The sequence below is a fragment of the Stegodyphus dumicola genome, chromosome 1 (assembly GCF_044657685.1).
Source record: "Stegodyphus dumicola isolate Sdum_Otavi_A_Nest chromosome 1, ASM4465768v1".
NCBI classification, from domain to species: Eukaryota; Metazoa; Arthropoda; class Arachnida; order Araneae; family Eresidae; genus Stegodyphus; species Stegodyphus dumicola.
Window position 1 is genome coordinate 236,524,302 of NC_140768.1, and position 19,634 is coordinate 236,543,935.

The 19,634-nt window shown below is 31.9% G+C and overlaps 1 protein-coding gene and 1 long non-coding RNA gene across 2 annotated transcripts in view; one reads left to right on the plus strand and one right to left on the minus strand.

Moving 5' to 3' along the window:
- LOC118192763 (uncharacterized) overlaps positions 1-19,634 on the minus strand; it is a 475,278-nt gene that overhangs the window by 423,651 nt on the left and 31,993 nt on the right. The gene's annotated exons all lie outside the window — the stretch shown is intronic.
- LOC118191903 (uncharacterized) overlaps positions 1-19,634 on the plus strand; it is a 98,443-nt gene that overhangs the window by 75,245 nt on the left and 3,564 nt on the right. The window lies entirely within an intron of this gene.

Genomic DNA, 19,634 nt, shown 5'->3' on the forward strand with positions numbered 1-19,634 from the left:
CATAAAGATTGTTCCACTATTATGCAAAGTTTCCAATGTAAACAAACATGGCCGCCATGGTAAAAATACTTATGCTTAGCCGCACTTAAACAATTTTTAAATTGTTGATAATTCTACGAATATTGCATGCAGATTTACTAAAAGCATAAAAACCTTAACCGGAAGATAAGAACAACATAATTCAATTATATTTAAAGCAAAAAATGCACAATTTACAAACATATCAGAATAAAGAAACAGCTCACGGAGCCGAGTAACAGAGTGGATTTTTGACAAAACAAGAAACTTCAATTTCAATACTAACAAATTAATAAATTGGAATTCCAACATATCCAAAAAAGTAATTAACAATACAATAATAAATCAAATACAACGAATTAAAATTATCTGCACAGATGCAATAGATTTACAACGCGAAATTTTGCTCCTTATTAAAATTCTTAAAAATAATCTAATACCCATTCAATTTATTAACCATTGCCTTAAAAGAGCAGGCGTGAAATACTCACTCTAAAGCATTTAACTGATAGGGATATGATAATTTGTTCCTAAACCTGAGAAGGCGGTATAAGTTGGATGACTATCAGTTGAAGGATTTGTATATAGTGTAATTACTCAGTTGTATATATTGTAAAAAGCTAATTGTCTTCAGACTTATGCTGTTACTAAAAAAATGAGCCTATTTCATAATCTTTAGTCTGTCTAATAGCTCTTAGACAGTGAAAATTCCTTTTATCCTTTCTTCAATTCTTAATTATTTCGACACGACAATTAGCCAGAAATTAATTAATTTCCATTCACTAGTATTTTCAAAAAAAATCTCAACAGACAGTTTCACTCAAATAAGAACTCCACATAATACATCCCTCAAAAATTCCGAGTACCACCCACTACCATAAATTACTTCACCCAAGTCTTACCGACTGATATTATTCAAAGCCCCCGCTGCCGCTAAGAATTTTTCGGACACCCTACACTTCTGAGTCAGACGCGAAGAGAACACTTTACCGACTCCCCACTAGAAAGTATGTAAGTTAATTAATACTTTTTCTGGCCTTTATATCTTCATGTACATTCACTGTTCTTATTATACTTTTTATTTCTATATTATTTTTATATTATTTTTGATTTGTTTTTACAAAGTTTGCATTATTTATCTTATTTTGTAATCTTCTATGTTTATTTCAACTTTATACTTGGAATTCTATTTCATAATGACAATTTGCAATGTTTAATTTTTACAAATAATATAGAACTCAAATGCATAAACACGAGGGTGTCGGGGGACGGTTACTCGAGTTTTTTCGGAATTCCCTACAGAAATTGCTTTTCACTCAAAATTGAATTGGCTAAAATGCTTCATAGGAATAAGTTCTTTGAGTATCAGCATTGGTTCATAATCCCTTCTATTCGCGGAAATATTTGGCCTGACTAGAATTGCAGGTTTGGCTTAACCTTATTACTCGAGTAAAGACGAAACACCCTCGTATTTACGTATTTATTTATTAATTATTGTTCATTGAACGGGACTTGGTTTGTTCCCCTTGAAAAGTCAACTAATTTCCGATCAATGACAATGATTACATAGTTTTACAATTGAAATTTTGCTCTTCATGATGATTTAATTCCAGTCGCTGTTAAAACACTATTAACATTTTACTTTCAAGTTACTTCAAAACATCTTTCAAAATATAACTTACTAGTATGGATTCACTCTTTTAAAATAATTGTACTTTAATTAAACTTAGGAGATAATATAATCATTTAATCAATATTGTGTGGCAACTTATGATCTTTTTTCTTATTCTTATTATTTACATTTAACAACATCGATAAGTGAAATTTTGCTTACCTTTCTTAATGAATATCCACAGGAACGCTTGGAATTCCTTTTCATTTTTATCACACAGAAGCTTTATTTACAGCTATGTACAAGAATTGTATGCTTACATTAGAACATTTATCATGCTTTTTTGGTTGCCACTACATCTATCTCAAAAATCCGCAATGAGGTAAGAAAAATATAACAAGCTAAAAGTAAAAAACGCTGCGCCCTCTCGTGGCCAGCTACATAAACTGTAACATATTGTTTAGGAAATAAATTATATATGTACATATATTTATATACATTTTGTGCGGCCGATTGCAATCAAAATACGAAGTGCACATCTACATGTTATAGCAGTCCTACATACAAAATTTCAACGTTCTGAGGCTACTCTTTTTCTTTTTGGTTTGTTATGCGAGATACGTACATACGCACAGACACCACGAAAAATTCTCTTTAGATTTCATTCTAAATCAGTTTTAGAATTTTTTTTTGGCGGGGGGGGGAGAAGAAGCGTGGCCTTCGAGATAACATGGCCTGGTTAGCTACGAGTGACGTCACGAAAGGCGTCCGATCCTTCCGTGACTTTCTTTGCTTCACATTTGAATGCGAGCGTTTCGTTCGATGCTTAGAGTGTTTTGTTTTTAATAATGCATAATAAATTTCCAGAGACTTGACGGGAAAACGTATATAAAATCACGTGATTCTGAAGCTGACCAGGCCATCTAGTCTCGAAGGCCACGGGAGAAGAGTCCTTTATTCTGTTCTTACGTGCAGATTTCACTCAAAAACATCGTTAAATTGCATTCGATAGACGTCAAAATGGATATTTTCGTTGAAACATGATACCCGAAATTTTTCGCGATTACAATACTCCCTTTTTACTTCGTACAAGAAAGCAAAAAGGGAATTTTTGCGAACGTGTTACGAATAGTATATCTACCATCTTCTAAAGAAATGCATCGAGATTTCCATGAAGTACTGAGAATTTAAGTTTGCAAAAGGAAAATAAAACACTTGCTAATTAAATTATTTGGGGAAATCAAGAAACGTTTTAACCACCTTACATGCAAGGCTATCGATTGTACGTTCACAGCTTTGCAACAGTAAAACAGCAATTCATAAAGCAGGAAAATCTCGCGGATTTATAACGAATGCAATGAAAGTTTTTGCCCGCAACCTTCCTCGAAAAGCTGCTCAGAAACCCACTTCTGAATCTTTTTTGAACATTTAATCTGCTGTCACGTAATGAGATGGTCAAAGAGATTGTAGCGGCGACCTCATGGCAAAGTTATTTCTAATAATTATTTATAAATAAAGAAAAAAAAAATTCTTTTGCCGACAAAGAACACAAAGCGGCTTGCTGCAAAACTACGTAGTTTTTTAACTAGAAGGGAGGGGAACAAAAACACTTCCATATCTGCATTACAGATTCCACCATATCGGCCAAGAGATAGTAAATAATTAAGCATGTTCTAACTTTTATCTGTTTTTGAATCGCTTTAATGATTAATAATTCTGTGAGAAAGGTTAAACTTATAAAAGCGATTCTTACTGAAGATTGCGCTACAGCGTTTGGCAAAAGTTCGCCCACATGTTCTCTTTTAATGGTTTTTTAATTTGTCTGCAACCATTAGCTTTCTTTAGTTCGTACGTAATTTCTAAATTGATGTGCACTGGTCATTTTTAAATTGATATGTTTACTGTGGCTTTAAACCCACTTAAGTTATCTACGCCTCTGTATTATTTCCCTATAAGCACCGCAATTGTAAATTAAAAATTACTCTTTCCACCGACTACGCCTCGTGCTCTGGTATTGAAAATTTCTCGGAATTTATTTCTCTTTATTCGAGATAATTGATTCAGTTAGAACACTCCCATAATATTACAATAATCTTTACCTCACTTTTAGTGCTATTTATTTGAGCCGCTTATCAATATTCGCAGTTAGGAATATTTATAAAAAATATTCAGATTAATTTTAAGTTATATTTTAAGTTTTAACTAATTGTTTTTAAAGATTTCTTGATGTAAAAATCACAGAATTAAATAAATACATAACTTTCTACCTGGAAGTTTAAATCAAACTAATATGCCGAAGAAGAATTTATTATTAAATTTCATTTTTAGTTAGGAGAAAATATTAAAAAAATAAAATATAGGAAAAATCCTTTAGAGGGTGTTTGCACTTTTTTTAGATGCATTTTCTTTGCTATAAAAAAATCTTTTTTAACTATATTTTTGAAAGTATAAACTATCGTCTGTTCTCTGACAATTTTGTTTTCCTTCAAAATGGCGCTTTTAAAGAAGCAATGGGCGGAATGCTATGTTTATGCTCTTTTCGAAAATAATTATTCGTATTTCGTTATTAAAAATGCTGTGAAAGCCATCATTTTTCGGTGTCTAATGCAACGATAGATAGTATTGTCAATAACAAAGAAGAAAAAACGTCAAAGTTTGGCTTCAACGAGAAAAAAATGTCCAAATACATATCCAAGGAAAAAAACGTTATGTTTCGAATGCTGCAAAGGTAAGAACTTTAATGTTAAAAGAAAATATGGAGGAAAATAGCATAGTCATTAAAATGCTCAGTGTCAATTGTAAACAAAGTGATTAATGATGATTTAAATATTAAAAAGGCGAAAAACATAATATGTATCGTCTTTCTCTATGACATATTGCCAAAAGCAAAACCTGCTGCAGATATCTGTATGAGAAACAATTATGAGGACAAAAATGGGGAAAAAGTTGCCACAATAGATGAATCTTGGATATTTAAATGACCGCAATAAAAGAGATTAATTTATTACCATCAAAGAGCAGAAAAAAATCTTAGAACATGGTTCAAAGAATGTAAAGAAAGTTTTTCAAAGGGGCTTATGATTGTTGCTGGTTTTTGATACAATGACAAATGAAAATTAAAGAAAACTCAGAGAACTGTTGCGGTCAACTCTACATATTATCATAAACATATGTTATATGCCCAATTTTTTAAATACGAAATACGTTTTCTTTACCCACCGTGCCATTAATCAGTAGAATTGCGTCAAGACAAAGCAAGTAGCCACACGTCAAAATCCACTGTTAAATACCTGGAAAAAAAATGGAATAAGAAACGTGTATCAAGACCATAACGTCCACTCATATCCCTATTAAATTTTCTGATTTCCCGGTTTCTAGCGCTTTTGGACTTTTACAAAGCGAATTGTTCAAACGTCAACCTACAGCCTTCCTTTGACTTTGGAAAGCTGCTCAAGAGAAATGGAATAAAATACCTCTTTCAGTACTAGAAAAAGCTTTATTGTCTTTGAAATTACGGTGTTGAAAATTAAGGGTTATCAAATAGAACATTTAAAACACAAGTTTAGGTAAAATATTTCTATAAGCACAATGAAAATCATCTGAAAAATGTGCGAACAGCCTCTGTACAAATATTTCGCGTCTTAAATAAAAATAATATTACACTGTTGCCAATTTAGAAAATTAAATCTTTATGGCAGTGAGCCATTAAAAGTCATCCAGAAAATCCTTTTAATTTTCTGTTCTGTTCTAGTTGTATGTTATGTTGGACTGGTATTCAGACATTGTATTTTATTTCATATATGTTATTTTTAAAACATCAGTTGATGTTTTCAGGAAATCAGGTGTATTTGTGTCTCTGAAATACCTTCAACATATATCAGGTTTTAATTTTCATTTATTCTATTGTCACTGACATGGCAGAAGTTGTATAGTTCTTATTGCAATAATTTCAAATGCTATTAACCGGTAATCGAAAGCTACATTTTCAATTTATTCGACCCTGATTTGTAAACTCACAATGCTAAACCGTTACTGTTAAGACATATTAAAAGTCAACCCAGAAGGAATTTCAGTTTCCTGTTTTGTTCATGTCGTATGTTATGCGGGATTATAATATTTTGTTTCAGCTCTGTTGCTTTTGAATTCGAATAAATGGATAGGCCTACGTCGAAAAATGCATTTGTATGTCACATGAAACTGAAACAGAGTAAAACCCTTCATGACATCTAATTCTCGTAGACAGTCTCATATAAAAGTGACCAGTATTTTTGAGAAGGTTACTGAATAAGATACTGAAAGCCACTGGTAGTCATCTTCTTCAAAACAGCTACCTCTACATTATTAATAATGTTATTAATAATATTATTTATCATTATTATTATTTACTTGCTCCGTCGTTAGGCACTACACGGAAGGAGGGAATGCCTTCGTGGAGAACTTTCTGAAAGAAACTGGCTAGAATGCATGTTACACATGGGGAAAACCACGAAACTGGCCATGCAGCCAGTCCGTTCGTGGGAATCGAGCCTCGGACCGAACTGCCAGTGTTCAGCGACTACCACTCAGCCGGTGGTGGGCCGACTACCTCTACAGAAATCTAAAAATCGTTTAAAATTTCGAGTGGTCGTTTATAAAGACTTCACCATTAGATATATTTTCTACATTATTCATTTAAACTGAAGCTGAGTTGAGTAAATACTTTTTATATCAATTAATTATTACATTTTTAAGTGGTTATAAACCAATATTTTTGAAAGGGCGGATTTTCCTATAGAAAAATTTAAATAAATTACTCCTCAGATTTTAAATTATAAATTGATATACAGTGGTTATCATAAATTAAGCAAAAATCACAAAAATCACGATTACTGAAAAAGTTCCATGTAGAATTTTATGAAACTTCCCCACAATATACAACACATAGTAAGGTATCAAATAACATAAAAAGAAATTACCAGACAATTATGGTAGTAGAGAAATTAGCACATGTATACAATGAACAAATCGAAGATGTCAGTTTGGTATAGTAAAAGTACCTTCAATATGGAATATAATCGCCTCTAGAAGCAATACAGCACATTCAGCGATATGTATCCTTTCAATTATGCGGTCTATCAGTTCCATAGGAAGCGAGAGCCATTGCTCTTGCAAAGAAGTTGCAAGTGCGGCAAGGGTCTAAGGGGGCGGATTGAGAGCAGCTAAACGTCTTCCTAAAGCATCCCAAACGTGCTCGATAGGATTCAAGTCCGGGGATAATAACGTGCTCGATAGGATTCAAGTCCACTCCATGCGCATAATTGTTTCCTGTTGAAGATAATCATATACGATGCGAGCCCTGTGTGGTCTTGCATTGTCGTCCTGTAACAGGGAAGCATCACCTATTCCCCGGCATATGAGCGCACATAAGCATCACGGATGTCATCTCTATAAACATGAGCATTCACGGTTTCCCTTGGAAAAACATGTAGGTCTGTGCGTCCACCCAATGAGATGCCATCCCAAACACAGACACTGCCTCTTCCGTATGCATCTCTTTCACGGATGTTTCACGGATGATAACGGGTTCCAGGTTCTCTCCATATCAAATAATGCCTACTATCGCGTTCTAGACTAAACCTGGACTCATCCGTAAAGAGAATAGCCCTCCATTGCTCAGGCGTCCAGTGGACATGTTGTCGTGCCCGCTGCAAACGGTCCCTCCTATGGCGTGACTTAAGCAGCACGCAAATGGGTTGGTCGCCTCGCATACAGAGCACCTTCGTGAAGCCTTCTACGCACAGTTGACGTTGACACCAACCTTCCGGTGGATGAAGCAAGGGAGGATCTAAGAAGAGTCGGAGTAGCGGTTCTATTCCTGAGTGCACATAATGTCAAATATCGGTCATCGGCGCTTGTCGTAGCAGTTGGCCGTTCTTGGCTGAACTTCCTCGGTGCCGATTCTGTGATTTGAAATTGCCTCCAAAGTCTATGAACCACAGAAGGACTCACATTTAGCCATCTGGCCACTTCTGTTTGACTTTGGCCTGCCTCTAATCTCCCAATGACTTTCTGTCGTAGTTCTGCAGGCAAATGATGCCTGAAGATCATTGCTACGAATTGGCTATCTCAGATTTCTGATGTCACTATCACAGTAGCTCTCAAACATGGACTTTTATGCTCATCGCAGATGACGTATTCCGAGTGCAGCGCCACTAATTTGCATATTGGAGTTTTACTCAGCTACTCTTACTTGGCAACATATTCAAATTTTACACGGTTTGGCTTATTTTTGAGGGAGTTATCGCTATTTTTGTGATTTTTCCTTAATTTATGATAACCAGTGTATTTCGAATACTAATTGAGCCACGTTAGATTACAGCTTGATGGATCATTTTTGATTTTTAAAATGATATCTTTTAGCAGAAGAAGAATATATTGGTACTTTTTATTGTAAGTACGTACCAAAGGCTTCTGTACTGCTTTTGAAGATCTGAATATGGACGCCCCACAGTCTAAAAATAATTTATTTTAGAATTCAAGAGATGACTCAACAACGACATAACGGCTCCGAAGAACATGAATTGCTGAACAAATGAATTTGTTAATGTGATACGGAGTTTGTGCGACAGAATGACAGTACTATCCAAGAGTAACACGCCAAAAAAAAATTAGAGGTTCTTTTCTTTGGGAGGATTTGCCATATTAATTGTATTCTTCCTCCCAATAAATAGTATTATAATAGAAAACGTGAGAAAAATATTAGTAAAATTCTATTAACTGTAACTAAAATAAGCGGATAAGCATTTAAAAACTTATTTTTCTTTATCTAAGTATTAATATAATTGCAGATTTTTATTATATTGATCGATGTTTACAAAATTAATCTTATTATAGCATCTCTTTTACAGCTAATGAGAGGTCGAAATGAAAGAAAAATATCATAATACGAGAAATAATTGCGTGTTATCTTATATTGAACAAACCCTTCTGTCTGTTATTTTCCATTCATATTTTTCCGACTGTCAAGCTCTCAAGCGTAACATTCTTTTAAACGAAAGCCGATGTCGTTATTTCCTTTAAAGCGATTGTTAAAACACTTGTGCCGAAAAGTCTTTTACTCTGTTATTAAAGAGATTATTCCTTAGTTTGTTTGTAAATGGTATCACGCACGCGTATGCACAAGAGAATTAAAATAGAAGACCTAAATTTTTAAGATTGCCTGAAATCAGAGATCTTTTTTTAAGAAGTTGATTTATTTTATTAACTATAAACATTTTCTGTGTTTTTCAAATCAAGTTTACAAGTTCAAAATTTTATAAATGAAAACTTTCGTTTTGTCAAGATTCTGGAATTTCTGAATGAGTAATTAATTAATACTCAAAATTCGAGAATCTTTTTTGCAGATTTTCGAGATTTCAATATTCAGTTTTATTAAAAAAATTACCTTCTATTTTTTTTACTAAAAATGTATATTAGAAATGTTTACCAAAAGTGGATACTAGAATTTTTTACTAAAAGAACAAACAAAATGAGCAGCTTACCCCCCGAAAAAAGCATAAATGAAAATTCTAAATATTGAATTGTACCGTGTTAATTTCTTTTCTTCTTTCTTTCTTTTTTTTAATTTTTCAGTTACTTTGAAAAATTAATAATAATTGGTTTACGACTGTTAACCTTATTTAATCATATAGAGTTTAAAAAATCACAAACTGTCTATCGATTTATGCTTTGTTTGGAAATATATTCCCAGAAAGAAGAACTTCCTTTCGTATTGTGTTAAATCGGAATGAAAGAATTCCCTTTATTTGCGTTAAGTTTGTTTTACAGAAGATGTAGAACAGTTCACTTTTGCACATATTCCTCTCCAATAACCATACGTAATGCATTCCTGCTATAGAATTTTCTTCTAATTTTTCTACCTGTACTTTATAATTTACATCAAAAACGAAACTTCGTCGCTATGTTAAATTTCAGTAATAGTACATAATATTCAAAAAGACGTGCAGGGTGTTTCATAAATTTGGACATATTTTAAAAAATCATAGGAAATTAGCCAACTGGCGTTTCGGAGGGAAGTTTGCATTTAAAGCCTTATCAAAAGGTGGATTGTTTTGCGCAGAATGTATATTTGAATAAAAATTTTCATAGATAGATGGAGATGTACCATAATTGTTAAGAAATGGATCCTTTAAGAGAAAATATACAACTGCAAATTCAGGACGTATTGTTATGTTATTAGTAGTATTATTGTATATGTATTGTTCATATTAGCGTAAATATATGTATTGTTCATATTAGCGTAAATATAAAAATTTTCATAGATAGATGGAGATGTACCATAATTGTTAAGAAATGGATCCTTTAAGAGAAAATATACAACTGCGAATTCAGGACGTATTGTTATGTTATTAGTAGTATTATTGTATATGTATTGTTCATATTAGCGTAAATATATGTATTGTTCATATTAGCGTAAATATAAAAATTTTCATAGATAGATGGAGATGTACCATAATTGTTAAGAAATGGATCCTTTAAGAGAAAATATTACAACTGCGAATTCAGGACGTATTGTTATGTTATTAGTAGTATTATTGTATATGTATTGTTCATATTAGCGTAAATATATGTATTGTTCATATTAGCGTAAATATAAAAATTTTCATAGATAGATGGAGATGTACCATAATTGTTAAGAAATGGATCCTTTAAGAGAAAATATACAACTGCGAATTCAGGACGTATTGTTATGTTATTAGTAGTATTATTGTATATGTATTGTTCATATTAGCGTAAATATATGTATTGTTCATATTAGCGTAAATATAAAAATTTTCATAGATAGATGGAGATGTACCATAATTGTTAAGAAATGGATCCTTTAAGAGAAAATATACAACTGCGAATTCAGGACGTATTGTTATGTTATTAGTAGTATTATTGTATATGTATTGTTCATATTAGCGTAAATATATGTATTGTTCATATTAGCGTAAATATAAAAATTTTCATAGATAGATGGAGATGTACCATAATTGTTAAGAAATGGATCCTTTAAGAGAAAATATACAACTGCGAATTCAGGACGTATTGTTATGTTATTAGTAGTATTATTGTATATGTATTGTTCATATTAGCGTAAATATATGTATTGTTCATATTAGCGTAAATATAAAAATTTTCATAGATAGATGGAGATGTACCATAATTGTTAAGAAATGGATCCTTTAAGAGAAAATATACAACTGCGAATTCAGGACGTATTGTTATGTTATTAGTAGTATTATTGTATATGTATTGTTCATATTAGCGTAAATATATGTATTGTTCATATTAGCGTAAATATAAAAATTTTCATAGATAGATGGAGATGTACCATAATTGTTAAGAAATGGATCCTTTAAGAGAAAATATACAACTGCGAATTCAGGACGTATTGTTATGTTATTAGTAGTATTATTGTATATGTATTGTTCATATTAGCGTAAATATATGTATTGTTCATATTAGCGTAAATATAAAAATTTTCATAGATAGATGGAGATGTACCATAATTGTTAAGAAATGGATCCTTTAAGAGAAAATATACAACTGCGAATTCAGGACGTATTGTTATGTTATTAGTAGTATTATTGTATATGTATTGTTCATATTAGCGTAAATATATGTATTGTTCATATTAGCGTAAATATAAAAATTTTCATAGATAGATGGAGATGTACCATAATTGTTAAGAAATGGATCCTTTAAGAGAAAATATACAACTGCGAATTCAGGACGTATTGTTATGTTATTAGTAGTATTATTGTATATGTATTGTTCATATTAGCGTAAATATATGTATTGTTCATATTAGCGTAAATATAAAAATTTTCATAGATAGATGGAGATGTACCATAATTGTTAAGAAATGGATCCTTTAAGAGAAAATATACAACTGCGAATTCAGGACGTATTGTTATGTTATTAGTAGTATTATTGTATATGTATTGTTCATATTAGCGTAAATATATGTATTGTTCATATTAGCGTAAATATAAAAATTTTCATAGATAGATGGAGATGTACCATAATTGTTAAGAAATGGATCCTTTAAGAGAAAATATACAACTGCGAATTCAGGACGTATTGTTATGTTATTAGTAGTATTATTGTATATGTATTGTTCATATTAGCGTAAATATATGTATTGTTCATATTAGCGTAAATATAAAAATTTTCATAGATAGATGGAGATGTACCATAATTGTTAAGAAATGGATCCTTTAAGAGAAAATATACAACTGCGAATTCAGGACGTATTGTTATGTTATTAGTAGTATTATTGTATATGTATTGTTCATATTAGCGTAAATATTGTTTAATTCTGATCTGCAAATAAATGCTGTATAATCTTAATTTTCCATTTTATTTTGATAGTGTGATATTAACAGTATCATCACTCGCTAATAATTGAGCTAAATTGTACCTTATGACAAAAACTTTTCAATCCTATTGTAATTCTCGAAACGCAAATCGCTCTGTGTTCAGAAAATTAGCTGATTTTATGTAGATTTTTAAATTGTGTTTAAATTTAACGGAAACCCTGCATAATATGGAAACAGGTGTATATATGAAATTTTTAACTAGACTTCAACAGTAAAACTGAATAGTTTTATATGATACAGGATAATCAGTGTTTAATAATAACAATAATCAGTGTTATTACAGGATTTAAGTGTACCTAATGCAACCAAAAATGTTTTAAAAACTATTTAATAGTCGTATAATTAAAACAACTAAAAGAATATGTCGAATGTCGAATAACTAATTTTTAATTATTCGTAGTTGTCATATTAGATGTAATTTCATTCCATAAATTTCATAAAAACATTCTTAAATTTCGTTGAAAATTTCTTACATGAAATACATCATAATCTCTGATTTTTTTCCAAGACGTTCAATATTCTCCCGGTACTATCTAAAGATCGTATTGCACTAGCGCAATCAGGTTTAAGAAATTATAATTTGTTGAGACAAGAAGAAATAATTTCTTTTTAATTCACGAGGGTTTGCGAATTTTTCTCGAGAATTCTAAAAGATAAAAAACAGAAATGAGACTTGAAATTTTCCGTAAAAGTTATAATCCTGCACAGTTCCTAATTAAGAAAGTAAATAAATTTATTTCCTGTTGTTATTAATTGATTGGATACAGGGAAAGTCACGGTTGCAGCTCAGTATTCACGAAATGTACGAAAGAATATAAGACCTGAAACAAAAATACACAATTTTATCTTTTTTTTAATTACAAGAAATAATTTGATTATACAATGAAAAATTACAATTTAAAAAGTTTGAACTAGAAACCATAGTTATTTTCTCTTTATTCAGTGCTTAAATTGTGCCGGAGCCCACCGGAGCCCGGCTCCGGTACTTCTCAATTTTTAAGATAAATTACAATTTTAGCCGGAGCGCACCGGAGCCCTAAATAAGATGAGCTCCGGTACTTATTTTTGTAAAATTGAACCACAATTTAAAGGGGAAATGATTAGAATTCTTAACGTTTTAATTTAACAATAAGAAGACTTTGCATTATTCTATTTCCCTAGAAATACGAACTCATGAGAACATGAGACGTTCAAGTAAAGTCCCCTCACTCACATGCGGAAATCTTTCCCTTTAAGAAGGGCAATAAATTTGGGGGAGTTTGTTTAGGAACGCGTAAATTTCTCGCCATGCCATCGTATCTAGTGTATTGTTATCGATGCTTACAGTTAGTCATCCTCGCAGAAGGAAAATTTGTGCTCTTAAATGTGCGATAAGTGACAGCGAGTACAATAAGAGTGAAATACTGAGATAAACTGCTCAAGCACGTCATCGTCTTCCCACAGTATCCAATAATGGGGGGAAGCGTAACCATCAACTTTACATTCATCCTTAGGAGTCAGATTCAGGACTCATTTTACCCCTGACACACATCTGCTTGATGGGTATAATTATATCAGCAGAGAGCCGCGGTCAAAGAAAACGTTCTATCTCACCAAGATTCACCTCATTTTTTGTTTCCACCCACTCATACCCTCATTCTGTTTCACCCTGAAATTTTCATCAGCTATACTTTAAGTATATATAATTTTTGTGATGATAAACAAACTTTTCTCCCTACGATCAGAGCTTAAATTGGCCGGAGCCCTCCGGATCTCGCCTCCGGTGCTTCTTAGTTTTTGTAATAAATCATAATTCTAGCCGGAACGCACCTGAGCCCTGAATAAGAAGGCTGCGGCACTTCTTTTATGTAACTGAATAACAATTTCAGTAGAAAATTTTATTTTAACAATAAAATTATATTAAAAAATCGCTTATTAAATTTCAATTTATCTCTTTACATTTTATTTAATTTTAATTATTTCATTACTTCAATCTTAAATTATTTTAATAAATAATAATTAATTATATAATAATCATCAATTAAATTATAATTAATTATATACTAATTATTGATTAAATAACAATTTATAAACTTTAATTAAATAGCTATTAATTAATTTGATAATAATTAACTATTTAATTTTAAAATTATTAATGAGTTTAAAAGTCATTTTATTTATTTATTTACTTTTGCTCCTCTTTGCTGACGGTCTTCCATAGGGCTGCGGCACTTCTGATCATAGAAATTAAGCCCTGTCTTTATTTCGTTTACCGTACTATTGTTTTTATCTTAAAAGTACAGGAAGTTAAATTTCAAAATGGACCTTTCATAGAAACAGTTAAATATATCTATTTATCGGATCCACTTTTTGCCCATAGAATATGACAAAAAAGGGCGTTCCTGGAATTTAGTGTGTTTTCCTACATGTTTCACTATACTTTTAGCAACATCAAGAAGCTTTTGTTTATCTATAGGCCAGATAACATGACAATTTTGAACTGTTTTAGGATTGTCATGTTTATGGAATCAGTGTGCTGTTTACGTCATCATCATGTTTTAAGCATCTTCACAAAATGTAGACTATACCTGAAAATCTAAATTGCAATTGTCTTCGGATATATATCTAATCGTCAAAGATCTGTTCCAGCATCTACTGTACGTAATGCTACGCAACCTTGCTATATGAAAGAGTGATGTTCATGTTTCTGTAATAAGGTAATGAGCTTCTACAAAGTATCTTGCTAGGTCTCAGCGTCTCCAAGTGCTTCAAAAAACAGGGATGTATTATTCGTCTCATTTACATGGCTTACTAGACACCGTTTTCTCGCAAGGTGCAAAAAGAAGGTATTTTCGCCCTCCTTTCTGCATAATTTCGTGGTGTAACGGTAGCACACTCGGCGCGTATTCGTGAGGTCCACGAGGCCCGGCGAGGGCGTTTCTCATTTTTTTTTTTTCCTTTAAAATAACCTAATGTATCTACAGTGGCTCCCGAACTAAAAGGTGGTGAGTGATGATTCTTCAACACCAGGATTTGGCGATTGCGTCCCCATAATCCATAGTCGCACTTTAAAAGGGAGACTGTATAAAGTACTTTCTTCCTCCTTTCTGCATGACTTCGGGGTGTAATGGTAGCACACTCGACGCGTATTCGAGAGGTCCAGGTTCGAGTCCCAGCGAGGACATTGTTCGTTTTTCATGTCTCCTGCTTTTCTCTCAAACATATTCACGAAACTCACCTGCCTTACCTGTGCAAAATCTTTGACCTAAAATAGAGTATCACATGAAGCTATGTAGGAAATTCTTACAAAACAAGTTAGAACGCAACACATAAAATGACAATGCTCAAAACATACTCTCCGCAAGAAACTCCTCAAACCATTTTCTACTTCCGGAGAATTGAATTCCACCCTTCCCCATTAAACTGGTTTATCAATGTCTTACACATAACGCAGCTATACAGGAATCGGAAAATTACTGCAAACAAACCATGCACAAAACTATGCACTCTTAAAGGGGTGGCCACTTTAAAATATTGATCACCTTTTATTTCATTTTCTATCCCTCATCATTTATTGCTTAGTGTTTTTGTCAGAGTAATATTTTTATGAATATTTCTGAAAGAACAAACGATTACTTTCCCTTAATCTCACTTCTTTTGTTAAAAAAATTAAGAACCGATGAGTGAGTTCTTTGCACTTTTGCGTTTTACGTAGAGTCACCAAATTTTGAACACACGTTAGACTTACACCCTTATGTACATTTCGACACCCGAATTTTTAATTTTGTTTTTATTCACTTTATATTTTGCGTGAATTTAACGAATAGATTAACGAATAGATCTTTATTTCGAAATAGATTTATAACAGGAATCGAGGAGCACTGTTATAAGGATGCGCGCGTTCTTTATGAGCTCGAGCGTGGGAGACTGAAATTTGAAAATCGTGTAAAATTTTAAAAAAGAAAAATATGATTTCAAGAGAAATTTGTATTGTAGTTTTTTTTTTTTTTTTTTTTTTTTTTTGTGAATAAAATATAAGTTTTCCTTTAACATATTTATTAGCCGAAAGAGCGTTAGCTCAGAAGGGCTATTAATTTCGTTTTGATATTTTGCGTCGAAAACTTTAAAAGTCTGAATCACCTTTGAAATTGTTGCCACCAAATATTATCGCCCTGTATTATATTTAAAGAAATTAAATAATGAAGAATCTGAATAAATGTATGTATGTATGTTTTTCTCACTGTGCTAAAAATAACGCTACCTAGAGCCATTAAATTTTGAATAACGTACGTCTCCACCCAAATATGGGCATCTGGAATCCCAAATTTGGAATTTGTTTAATTATCTATTTCATATTTTGTAAAGCATTTATGGGTTTTTGATCAAGAAACTCAACAACTTCAAAACAAGCAATGGCAACAGTAAAAAAAAAAAAAAAATTCCAGTGCGCGAGGTTGTGTATCGGAAATTGTATGCTGTATATGAGTGAGAAGAACATGACATTTATTAAATAAAGATAACACACAAAACGTTAAGAAAACGCTCCTTTGGACCTAATATGCAATCTGAAAAATTTCAGATTTTTTTAAAATAATTAATTCATTAGCCCAAGAGGTATTAGCCCAGAAGGGCTATTAATTTCGTTTTGGCATTTTGCATTGGTTCACTATAAATGTCGGTCCATTTTACAAATTGTTGCCACCAAATATTAGAGCCCTATGTTATATTTAAAGAAATTGTATAATGAATAATCTGCATAAATGTTGCCTGTTTCTCGCATTGGGATAAAACAACGCTACCTAGAGCTATTAAATTTTGAATAACGTAAGCAAAGCAAAATTTTGAATAACGTATTTCAAAGCGAGCAATGGCAGCACTGTACGAAAAAAAAAGACATTTTTATCGCCAGTGCGCGAAACTGTGTATCGGAAATTCTAAAGATATGATCATTGTAAAATTACTTTGCGATATTGCTGTTGAATTGAATTTTATGGTTTAAGTGCGAAGAACATGATATTTAATAAAAATAAAAGCGGCACACAAAACGATAAACAATCGCGCCTTTGGGCATAATGTATAATTTGAAAGCTTTAAGGTTTTTTTTTATTAATTAATTAATTTTTTTGTTCATTTCAGTTCATTTAATACCGTTATTTTGAATAATTTAAATTTATTTTTCAGAGCATAAAAGCAGCTTATCTTTTAACAATTAAATATGGAGAATTAAATACTGATTAGCTTATTTATTTCTATCAGATCCGTTTAATTATTTTATTTTTGGCATATAGTGACAGCACTGTTGCATACAGTGACAGCACTGTTGCATACAGTGGCAGCACTGCTGTTAGATGAAATATCTATTGGCTCTTTCTTTCTTTTTTTCTCTTTTTTTGTTTTTGTTAAAGAATATATGTATGATTATTTGGAAGTAAAAGTTTTTTCCTCTCTGTACCTATGCAACGAAATCTGGCGAATCTTTCGCAGAAAAATTTCAAGAAAGGAACTAAATGATAATGTCATATAACTTAATCGATTAAACATAATGAATACTGAAGAATTTCTGTGCAAATTATTAGCACGGGTCCAAGTAGTTTTATCTGATTTACTAGAATACAAAATAGGAAAATTATTTGTAAAATTCTATTACTATTTTTTAAACAACTGCTCTGCATTTTTAATAAAATTATGTTAAGTCTTAATTATACTACATTTAACCTTCATATTGCCATTTATGTATATATTATTTTGTCTAGAATAGCCCAGAAGTATACTGAAATGGAAATAAATACAGAAACACTAATTTCTCAATATGTTGGTTAAATATTTTAAGTACTATGTACCTAATATTATGTTCGCTGCAACACAATTTATGAATATTTACGGGAAATTATAAAAATGCTTTATTTATGGAGTTGATTTTGTGATACCGTCATTGGTATTCAAGTCTGAGCCTCCATTCGAAACTTAATTGCTAAAGTTTCATTGTCGGTGGTGCACTTTTTTTATGCAGGCTTACCTTTCTGTATCGCAAATGTCACCGCTTTCCTTACGGAAGTCACGTAAACTCTGTAGAAATCGTCGGAATTCACATTTGTTTTCTTCTCAACAACTTGAACTCTCGCGGCCATCGTTCCAGTAACTAGTAATTACTGCTCCAAAATCGAGTTGGTCGATTGTTCGACAATTAATAAAGAGGCCGCCTTTCAATTACGAAACGCGCCTTTTAAGATCCTTCTGATCCACCCTTAGGGCTTTCAATGCAATTGGACTTGCCCCTTTCATATGCATCATCTATAAGTCGTGTCGAGGTGAAGGTAGCCACAAAGAATCCAAATTTCAAAATGTATTCTGTTATTGTTCAAGATGGATAGACTATATTCAGACCGCCTCTTGGTTTAGCTTTCAAAATTATAGTTTCGAAACAACTTTTGGCTCACTACCTCATTTTTGAGAAATTGTTTACTCTAATCTCCTTCGAATTCGTTCAAATTTCCAACAGTTATATACTAAATGGCCTTTATTAAACAGTTATATACTAAATGGTCTTATAAATTATATGCAACTTGGATCAACTTGTATGAATAGCATAATTTGGTATGATTCTTGGAAAATTTTCAAAGCTCGCTATTACTGTTCATTTGCTTCTCAATGTTCCCTTAGTGCTTTTTGGACCAGCAATGGCTCTAGTGTCTTCGATGTCCACTGGTGGTGGTAATATCTACGTTAGGAAATTATCTTCTATATCAATGTTTCTGAACCGCCGGTCCTTCTAGTTGTTTAAGTTCCACAATTTTGTATATATAAAGATTATGCCAATAGTCCAAATTACTAACCTTACCAGCCCGCGATAAAGCACTGAAATATTTTACCAGCCCTACGAGTAAATAGGGTTGAGAAACACTGTTCTAGCTCTGGAGTGTAATTAATAGCAACTTCAAAATCTGATAAGTGAGAAGGTAACGAATCCGATAAATTTGATTGGTGAGACAAAATAAAGAAATATTTATTGAATAATAAAATATTTAATATGGCAAAAATTTTAATGCAGAGGTGTTTGTCATTATCAACTAATTAGTTTTTTGCATGCCAAATATTAACTTGGAATTCACGTAAAACTTCATTTTTTCCCCATCAGAAAGATTGATAAAAAAAAAAAAATTCGAAAGCTTTCAGATTTTACATTACGCCCAAAAGGACTTTATTTAACATTTTGTGTTACCTTTATTTATTCAATATCATATTCTTCACACTTAAGCCACATAAAATTTAATTTAACAGCAATATCACAAAATATTTAAAAACAGCATATCTTTAGAATTTTCGATAAACAATCTCGCGCGCTGGAGACAAAAATGGTTTTTTTTTTTCGTACAGTGTTACAATTGCTCGCTTTGAAATCGTTGAGTTTGTTAATCAGAAATTCGTTAAAGTTTTACAAATAGATAATAAAAATACTCTAAATTCAAAATTCAGGCTTCCAAATGCTCATCGAGTGGAGGGTTGACTTATTTAAAATTTGATGGCTCTAGGTACCGTCGTTTTCTCACAATTCGAGAAACATACATACATTCATGCAGATTTCTCATTATTTAATTTCTTTAAATATAATACAGGGTGGT